The following is a 9424-nucleotide window of genomic DNA, read 5'->3' as shown; positions in this document are numbered from 1 at the left end:
GTGCAGGGGCACCCAGACCCCAGGCACCCAAACCCCAGCACCCAGACCCCAGGCACCCAGCCAGACAGTCCCGTTTCTCCCCTTTGAGTCTGGGTCCCCAGAGACTCGCCCAGAACTGGAGCTCAGAATCTGAGACTCCCTCCCGATTGAAAACGCCAACCGCGCCCTCAGCTACCAGCCTGCTCCGCGCGTACCTCTGCACCTTTGTGTTTTCTGCACTGCACCTCCTCTGAGCCTCATATGCTGTTCTCTCTCCTTCTAATTGAAGAATTTCCCCTCAGCCAGTCTTCCTGTGGTTCTGGGCAATGTCCGTTGTGTCTTTTAGTTGTATTTTGAAGTGGTTGTTTGAGGCAGCTAACTCCTGTGTTTACCTATGCCGCCATCTTGGTTTCTCCCTCTTGCTTTTTCAATGTGATTTTGCTACACTTCCCATCTAATTCTCAATCTCTTAAAGTTGGGATGTCCTTGTTACTTGCACTGGTCAACAGAATATAGTGAAAGTAACATTGTATATATATAGCTTTGAAACTAAGCTTTAAGGAGCTTTGCCGCTTTTACCTTCATTATTTGAGAACACTGGTGCCACCATTTAAGAAACCCAAAGTATCTTGTTGGATGGGTCACATAGAGGAGATTCGAGGCACTTATCCCAACAGCTAAATGCCATCTTGGACTATTCGGCCACACTGAGCCTCCAGGTGAATGCAGCCATGTGAGTGACCAAAGGTGAGACCCAGAGAACTGTCCAACTAAGCCTAGCTAAACTACAGGATTGTGGGCAGATGCACGAGCCACTACATTTTAGTATGGTTTGTTATGCAGCAATAGACCACTGAAACAAGCTCCTACCATGAATCAGGCATAGAGGATACAGTTTTATTTTATTTTATATTTTTTAATCTTCATTGTTGAATTACAGATGTCCCTCCTTTATACCCCCATTGCTCCCTCCACCCGAACCCCACCCCACCCAAGGCCTCACCATCCTATTATCTGTGAGGATACAGTTTTTTTTTATTGTTTTATTGCTTAAAGTATTACAAAGGGTATTACATATGTGTCCTTTTTTCCTCCTGCCCTTGACAATCCCCTGGCCTCTCCTACCCCGCAGTGTCTTATATCCATTGGTTATGCTTATATGCATGCATACAAGTCCTTCGGTTGATCTCTTACCCTCCTCCCTCCTGCCCCCCAACCCTCCCTGGCCTTCCTGCTGCAGTTTGACAATCAGTTTGAGGCAGCTCTGCCTCTGGGGGAAACAGTTTTTTAAAAAATATATATTTTATTGATTTTTTACAGAGAAGAAGGAAGAGGGATAGACAGTCAGAAACATCGATGAGAGAGAAACATTGATCAGCTGCCTCCTGCACACTCCCTACTGGGAATGTGCCCGCAACCAAGGTACATGCCCTTGACCGGAATTGAACCTGAGACCCTTGAGTCCTCAGGCTGACGCTCTGTCCACTGAGCCAAACAGGTCAGGGAGAGGATACAGTTTTAAACAAAGTTTCTACTCGTATATTCTTGTAGCAGAAGATAGATAATGAGCAAGAAAATAAATATGTAATGTCAGGTATTGATAGTGTTTTGAAGAAAAATAATGTTAAGGGGTTAGAGGGTACACCCCAAATAGCCAAAGCAATCTTGAGAAAGAACAAAGCTGGAAGCATCATGCTCCCTGATTTTGAACCATATTACAAAGCTATAGTGATCAAACCAGTATGGTATTAGCATAAAAACAGACACATAGATAAACGGAATAGAATAGAAAGCCCAGAAATAAACTCATATACATAGGGTCCTTTAACTTACAACAAAAAAAGCTAGGAATATACAATGGGGAAAGAACAGTGTCTTCAATAAATGGTATTGGGAAAAACTGGACAGCTACATGCATAAGAATGGAACTATACACTATACACTATACCAAAAAATTAACTCGAAATAGCCCCAACCTGTGTTTCCCAATGGTTAGAGCATCAGCCCGCATACCAAATGGTCACGGGTTCGATTTCCGGTCAAGGGCATGTACCTGGGTGGCAGATTCTATCCCAACCCACATAGGGCATGTGCAGAAGGCAACCACTCGATGTGTCTCTCTCACGTCGATGTTTCTCTCTCACTTTGATATCTCTCTCTCTCCTCCCTTTCCTCTTTTCCACTCTCTCTGAAAATCAATGGAAAAATATATGTTGGAATGAGGATCAACAACAAAAAAAATTAACTAGATATGGATTGAAGACTTGAACATAAGACCTGAAACCATAAAATTCCTAGAAGAAAACAGGCAGTAAGTTCCTTGACATCAGTCTGGGTGATGCTTTTTTGGATCTGACATTTAAAGCAAAGGAAACAAAAGAAAAAATAAATAAGTGGGTCTATATCAAACTAAAAAGCTTCTGCATAGCAAAGGAAACCATCAACAAATGAAAAGCCAAGCTACTTAAAGGGAAAAATATTTTCAAATAATATATCTGATGAGGGGTTAATATCCAAAATATATAAAGAACTCAGACAATTCAATATCAAAATAAAAACCAATTAAAAAATGGGCAGAAGAATTGAATAGAAATCTTTCCAAAGAAAACATACAGATGGCCAATTTGGAAAGGTGCTCAAATTCACTAATCATCTGGAAAATGCAAATCAGAACCACAATGATATATCACCTCATACCTGTTAGAATGGCTATCATCAAATGACAAGAAATAACAGGTGGGTGAGGATGTGGAGAAAAGGTGACCTTATTGTACCATTGGTGGGATTGTAAATTGGTGCAGCCACTATGGAAAACAGTATGGAGGTTTCTAAAAAAATTAAAACTAGAACTATCATATGATTCAGCAATTTTACCTCTGTGTATTTATCAGAAGGAAATGAAAACACTAACTTGAAAAGATATAGGCAACCCATGATCACTGCCACACTATTTACAATAGCCAAGATATGAAAACACTACCCATCAATTGATGAATGAATAAAAACGATGTGGTGTATAAGTAATTTTATTTTTTTTTCAGCCTTAGAAAAGAATAAAATCTTACAATTTGCAACAACAGGGATGGACCTTGAGGGCACTGTGCTAAGTGAAATAAGTCAGACAGATAAAGACAAATGCCACATGATTTTATTTATATGTGAAATCTAAAAAACAAACTGAGCTCATAGACACAGAGAACAGATTGGTGGTTGCCAGAGGCAGAGGGTGGAAGATGGGCTAAATGAGTGAAGGGGGTCAAAAATTTTATTTTATAAACTTGCAGTTATAAAATAAGTAATTAGAAGGCACTGTACAATGTGGTGACTGTAATTAATAATACAGTGTTGCATATTTCAAAGTTGCTAAGAGAGTAGGTCTTAAAAGTTCTCATCACAATGCCTGGCTGGTGTGGCTCAGGGGTTGATCATTAACCTATGAACCAGGAGGTCACAGTTTGATTCCCAGTCAGGACATATGCCTGGGTTGTGGGCTCGATCCCCAGTGTGGGGCATGCAGGAGTCAGCCTATCAATGATTCTCATCATCGATGTTTCTATCTCTCTTCCCCTCTCCCTTCCTCTCTGAAATCAATAAATTAAAAAAAATTCTCATCACAAGAAAAAAAATTCTGTAACTATGTATGGTGACAGATGTTACATAGACTTGTGGTGATCATTTCATGATATTTACCAATATTGAGTCATTTTGTTGTATACCTGAAACTAATATAATGTTACTAGAGGCCTGGTGCATGAAATTCATGCACAAGTGGGGGGTGTCCCTCAGCCCAGCCTGCACCCTCTCCAATCTGGGACCCTTTGAGGGATGTCCGACTGCCCGTTTAGGGACCGGGCCTAATCAGGCAGTCGGACATCCCTCACACAATCCAAGACTGCTGGATTCCAACTGCTCACCTGCCTGCCTGCCTGATTGCCCCTAACCGCTTCTGCCTGCCAGCCTGGTCACCCCTAACTGCCCTTCCCTGCTGGCCTGATCGCCCACAGCTGCCCTCCCCTGCAGGCCGTCTTGTGGTGGCCATCTTGTGTGTTGGAGTGATGGTCAATTTGCATATTACCTCTTTATTAGATAGGATTTGTCAATTATACCTTATCAGCTGCCTCCTGCACATCTCCTACTGGGGATGTGCCCGCAACCCTGGTACATGCCCTTGACCGGAATCGAACCTGGGACCTTTCAGTCCGCAGGCTGATGCTCTATCCACTGAGCCAAACCGGTTTCGGCTACCTTAATAATTTTTAAAATATTTATTTAAAAAGAGGGATTAGAAGATAACAGTTAATGACTAGAAGCTAAGGAGAAGAACTGCTATTTTAGAAAAATAAATCCTTTGAAGAAAATATTAGTTTGTGGGTTGTTGTTTTTTTTCTAAAGGTGGTTTTTATGCTTGATGACCCTCTAGCACAGTGGTTCTCAATCTTCCTAATGCTGCTACCCTTTAATACAGTTCCTCATGTTGTGGTGACCCCCAATTTCACTGTTACAAATTGAACATAATTAAAGCATAGTGATTAATCACAAAAACAATATGTAATTATATATGTATTTTCCGATGGTCTTAGGCAACCCCTGTGAAAGGGTCGTTTGATCCCCAAAGGGGTCGCGAACCACAGGTTGAGAACCGCTGCTCTAGCAACTATCAGTACATTTTTTCATGATCCTAACCCATATCTTTATAATGGCATTAAAATCCATTTATAAGATCATGGAAGAAACTTTAGAAGTCAGCTCATCCTATCTCCTCATAAAATAAACTGAACCTCAGAGAATGTGTTATGTTATCTGTAATTTACTTATATTAAATATTATAATATATAACATTATATATGTTAACCATATATATTAAAATATTTCAGGCTAGAAAGTTTTATATATCTGTGTTAATTAATTTTAGTGTAAACCTTAGAGGCTATTAGTTAATGTTTTAGGTACTCTAATAAGAATTATACAGTCCTGGCATCCTAAGCCAGGGATTGTGGGTTCGTGTCCCATCTGGGGTGCCAAAAAGAAAAAAGAATTATACACTCTAGGGGAAGTTTGTTAGTATCTGAGAAATTGTAATCAATAGTTCATATTCCAGCCCAAACCGGTTTGGCTCAGAGCGTCGGCCTGTGGACTGAAGGGTCCCAGGTTCGATTCCCATCAAGGGCATGTACCTTGGTTGCGGGCACATTCCCAGTAGGGAGTGTGCAGAAGGCAGCTGATCAATGTTTCTCTCTCATCGATGTTTCTGACTGTCTATCCCTCTTCCTTCTTCTCTGTAAAAAAATCAATAAAATATATATTTTTAAAAAAGTTCATATTCCTGTAGCAGCTACAAGAACTTCAGCTATCTTTATCTCCAATCAATACTACAAGACTGTTAAATATGGCTAGATGTTAGATATGATTTTTCATGCATGAAATGAGTGGTGTCAAGATATGTGATTTGGCTAGAAGTGTTGTATTGTACAGGCATCTCCACTCCTGACCAAGAGATGAGAATCTAGTGAGTGATGTTATGGGCTTAGGATTTAATCAGTCTTTTTCTCCCCATTTAGTGGAAGATCCTGTTACCTGATTCCAACTAGCAGGTGAATTACTAGTACAAATATTCTGACTAGAATCCTGTTACTAGAATATTATCTTATTTACCTAAAGTAAACCTTTCATGCAAAGTGTTTGGCAAAGTGTCTAAAAAGATCAAGAGCTGGGACTTTATTGAGCTTGCAAGTTGTATGACTGGTTTTGCCTGCTTGTTCATAAATATTTGACCATGTGACATTTAAGTGTGGGACTTGCTTTCATTGTAGCACACTACTTGGTAGTAAGGCTTAGGGAAGGAATATATGACCCATCTCTCACTGTTGGAGGTTGCTGACATTTGCCCCTCACCCCTGCAATAACAACCAAATAAAAACCCACTCAATCATTAGCAAGTATATGTTTATTAATATAATTAATAAATAAGCAAGTTGGCGTGGGTCAGTTTGCAACAGAAGATAATTTCCTAAGGTCACATAACAATTGACTCTTGCCAGTATAAAATGCAAAACAAATCGTTTGCACCCACATTAATAAAAAGAGAAGCCAACCCATGTTGAGTCAAAGTAGACAATGCAATATTTTAGGAAGTTAGTTTACTGGAGTCTGGAGAATGGGTTGGGAAGAGAAACATTGGAGACAGGAACACCAGTGAGGAGATTGTTGCTATAGCCCAGGCAAGGCAAGAGTCAGAGGCTAGATGTTAGATATGAGTCCCTCACTCACTCTCTCAACATGGTGCCATGGAACAAGTCTGGGCACCGACATCAGAGAGATCCATTTATCAGTCATATAACTGTGGGGAAGATTACATGTCCCCTAATAGAAATAATGATTAAATGAGATGGCAACTCATTGTGTGGCATGCAGTAGGCACTAAGTGCTAATTCCTTTCATCACCCTCAAAACATAAGATGGAATAACGGAGTGAATGCAGAAAAACTAGTCTAAGCCTAAGCAAGGGCTTAAGCTCTTCCTGTCACCAAACATGAGAAGCAACATTTAGACTACAAATTGCTATAATTTTATTGCTCTTCTTGCCTGGCAAGATCATTTCAAATCAACAAACTTTTGCTAAGTAGAGCACTTAGTTCTATACAAAAAACAGAGAAGATAAAAAAATAAAGATGTCAAGGAGCTCCCAGTCTTAATATTCTTTTTCTACCTTAACACTTTAATTTCAAGGGGGCTGTCCCCTCGCCCTTCACGCAATGCACATGGGAAACCTGGTGCCAAACCATTCGTAGAGGACCTCCTTCTGGGTTGGGATTTCATACGTAGCAGAGCAGCTCCCTCACTGCAATCTATTGAAAGTCAGCCCTTGACACAAGGGTTTGTAAGAATTTTTTTAAAAAAAGAAAAACAAACAAAAAAAAGAGAATAAAATAATACTTTAGTTTCTCCCCTCTGAGCTACCTCTAGCTTTCCCAACACATGACATCAGATTCAACTATTAATTTTTAGAAGGAACTGATATTCCAGGAAGTATATTAGACCTTTCTTACATATTATTTAATCAACACAACAAACCTACAAGGTCAATACTCTTTTTTTTTCTCTTTCCTTTTCTTTTTTTTCCTCCCTCCCTCCCTCCCTCCTCCTTCCCTCTCCTTCTTTCCTTCCTTCCTCCCTTCCTTCCTTCCTTCCTTCCTTCCTTTCCTCCCTCTCTCACTCACTCCCTCCTTCCCTCACTCACTCTCTCCTTCCCTCCCTTCCAAATATATTTTTATTGATTTCAGAGAGGAAGGAAGAGGGAGATAGAAACATCAGCTGTCTCCTGCATGCTTCCCCACTGGGGACCACAATACTCTTATTATCCCCATTTTTATAGATGGGAACTAAGACCCAGAGAAGGATAAAGGGTTTATTATTCAGGATCACACAGCTAAATAATAGTTGAACTAGGATTGAAATCTAGTCTCTGTAACTCCGAGCCCAGTGCTCTTTCCACTGTTCCAGGGTGTTTTTTGGTTTTTGTGGGTTTTGTTTGTTTGTATTTAAAGATGTGTGACCTTGTTATCTTATTAAAAGATATCAGCTCTGTTAGAAATGCCAAGTTTTTAGGAGGCTGTTAGAGTTCCCAACATAAGGGTATGTATTTGATAACTAAGACCAGATTCTCCCAGTTTGAAGATTGGAAGATCTTCCCTAGGAAAACAGAACCTGCCAAGAGAAAAGCCTATAGACTCAAAACCACAATGAGATACCGCCTCACACCTGCTAGAATGGCTATTATAAAAAAGACAAGAGATAATATGTGTTGGCAAGGATGCAATGTATATACAGAATGGGATACTATTCATCATAAAAAGACTGAAATTTTGCCATTTGCAACAACATGGATGTTGAGGGTATTATGCTAATACCTCATAATACATTGAGGGTATTATGCTAAGTGAAATAAGTTAGACAGAGAAAGACAAATACTGTGGGGTTGGGATATATTATTTTACCCAAATGGATAGCCAATAGTCCCAACAACATTTGTTATAGCCATTATTCTCCTAATTTAAAATGCCATATTTTTCATGAACTAAATACATATATATATGGAGGGAGGGAGGGAGAGAAAGAGAGAGAGAGAATGAGAATCTGGTCTTGGACCTCTGTTTTGTTTATGTTTTTTTAAATGCTCATATATTTTTGGTCAGTAATATTTTATTTGAATGAATTGTAACTTCATAGTACATTTTTATATCTGCTAGGGTAAGTCCTTCCTCCTACTTGATCAGTATTCTTGGCTATTCTTACATTATTTGGTCAACCTGCCAAATTTTATTTAAAAAATAATTATTTGGATTAGAAATGACATCTTTAAAATAAATGGTCTCCCATATGTCTTTATTTTCTTTCATATCTTAGAGTAAAACTTCATATAGGACTTTCATGTTTCTTGTTAAGTTTATTTCTTGCTTCTTTATAGACTTTGTAGCAATTGTGAATTGATTCTTTTCCATGACATAGTCTAAGTAAGTCATCACTGGTCTGTATGGAAACTATTGATTTCTATATGGTAACTTTGTATATAACCAATTTATTAACTGTCTTATTCATTCTGAATCAGAGCCTCATGGAGTCCTCTAATCCATCAGTGTCATTACTTTTCAGTTGGTTCACTTAGATTTTCTAGGAAATATCTTTCATCTTCAGGTAATGCTTGTATTGTGTCTTTTTCCCTATATTTATAATCACTTCTTTTTCTTGTCTCTCAGCAATAAATACTCCAAGATGACATTGACCAGTAGAAATAATAATTTGCATGCTTTTCTTGTTTTTTATTTTAGCGAGGCTTGCAGTTTTCCATTTTTATTGTTACAAGTAATTTGATGGAGTGGCTCTCAATTACCAGAAGCATGAATGTATTATCTAAACAAACTGTTTACTTAGAGTTGCTTCGGTCAACAGGCATCAAGACATCTGAAAAAGATCTTCTGCTGCTGACCGACCTTGGTCCCATAAATATGTCCTGACCAGGGGACCAAGATGTTAACAGTTTATATAAGGTGAGTTTCATGGAAACTAAGTAGCCACCCAAACACTTTCTCAGTAACTCTCTATATTCCTTCCTTGCATGGATAGCACAGCTTGTACATATTAGAGTAGCATGTTCCATGTAACAGGATACATCTGTATTTTAACATAAAACATTTAATTTAATAGAACACATCTATATATAACAGTCAAGTACTTACTTAGTTCTGGATAATTGCCTTTATGGGAGTCATAGTATAGGCATCCCTGATAGGTAATCTCTACTATATGCAATGTGTGCCTTTTTTTTTTTTTCTGGTGGATGCTTTTTATCACTTTTTGGTGATGGTGATGATGATGATGATGATGCTAGTAAAAGTTATATGTTTACTTTGTGCTAGTTCCTGTTAAAAGTATTTTATTTATAACTCAT

Source organism: Myotis davidii, unplaced genomic scaffold (genome assembly GCF_000327345.1).
Source record: "Myotis davidii unplaced genomic scaffold, ASM32734v1 scaffold88, whole genome shotgun sequence".
NCBI classification, from domain to species: domain Eukaryota; kingdom Metazoa; phylum Chordata; class Mammalia; order Chiroptera; family Vespertilionidae; genus Myotis; species Myotis davidii.
The sequence above is the reverse complement of the archived record's forward strand: the minus strand, read 5'-3'. Positions refer to the sequence as shown.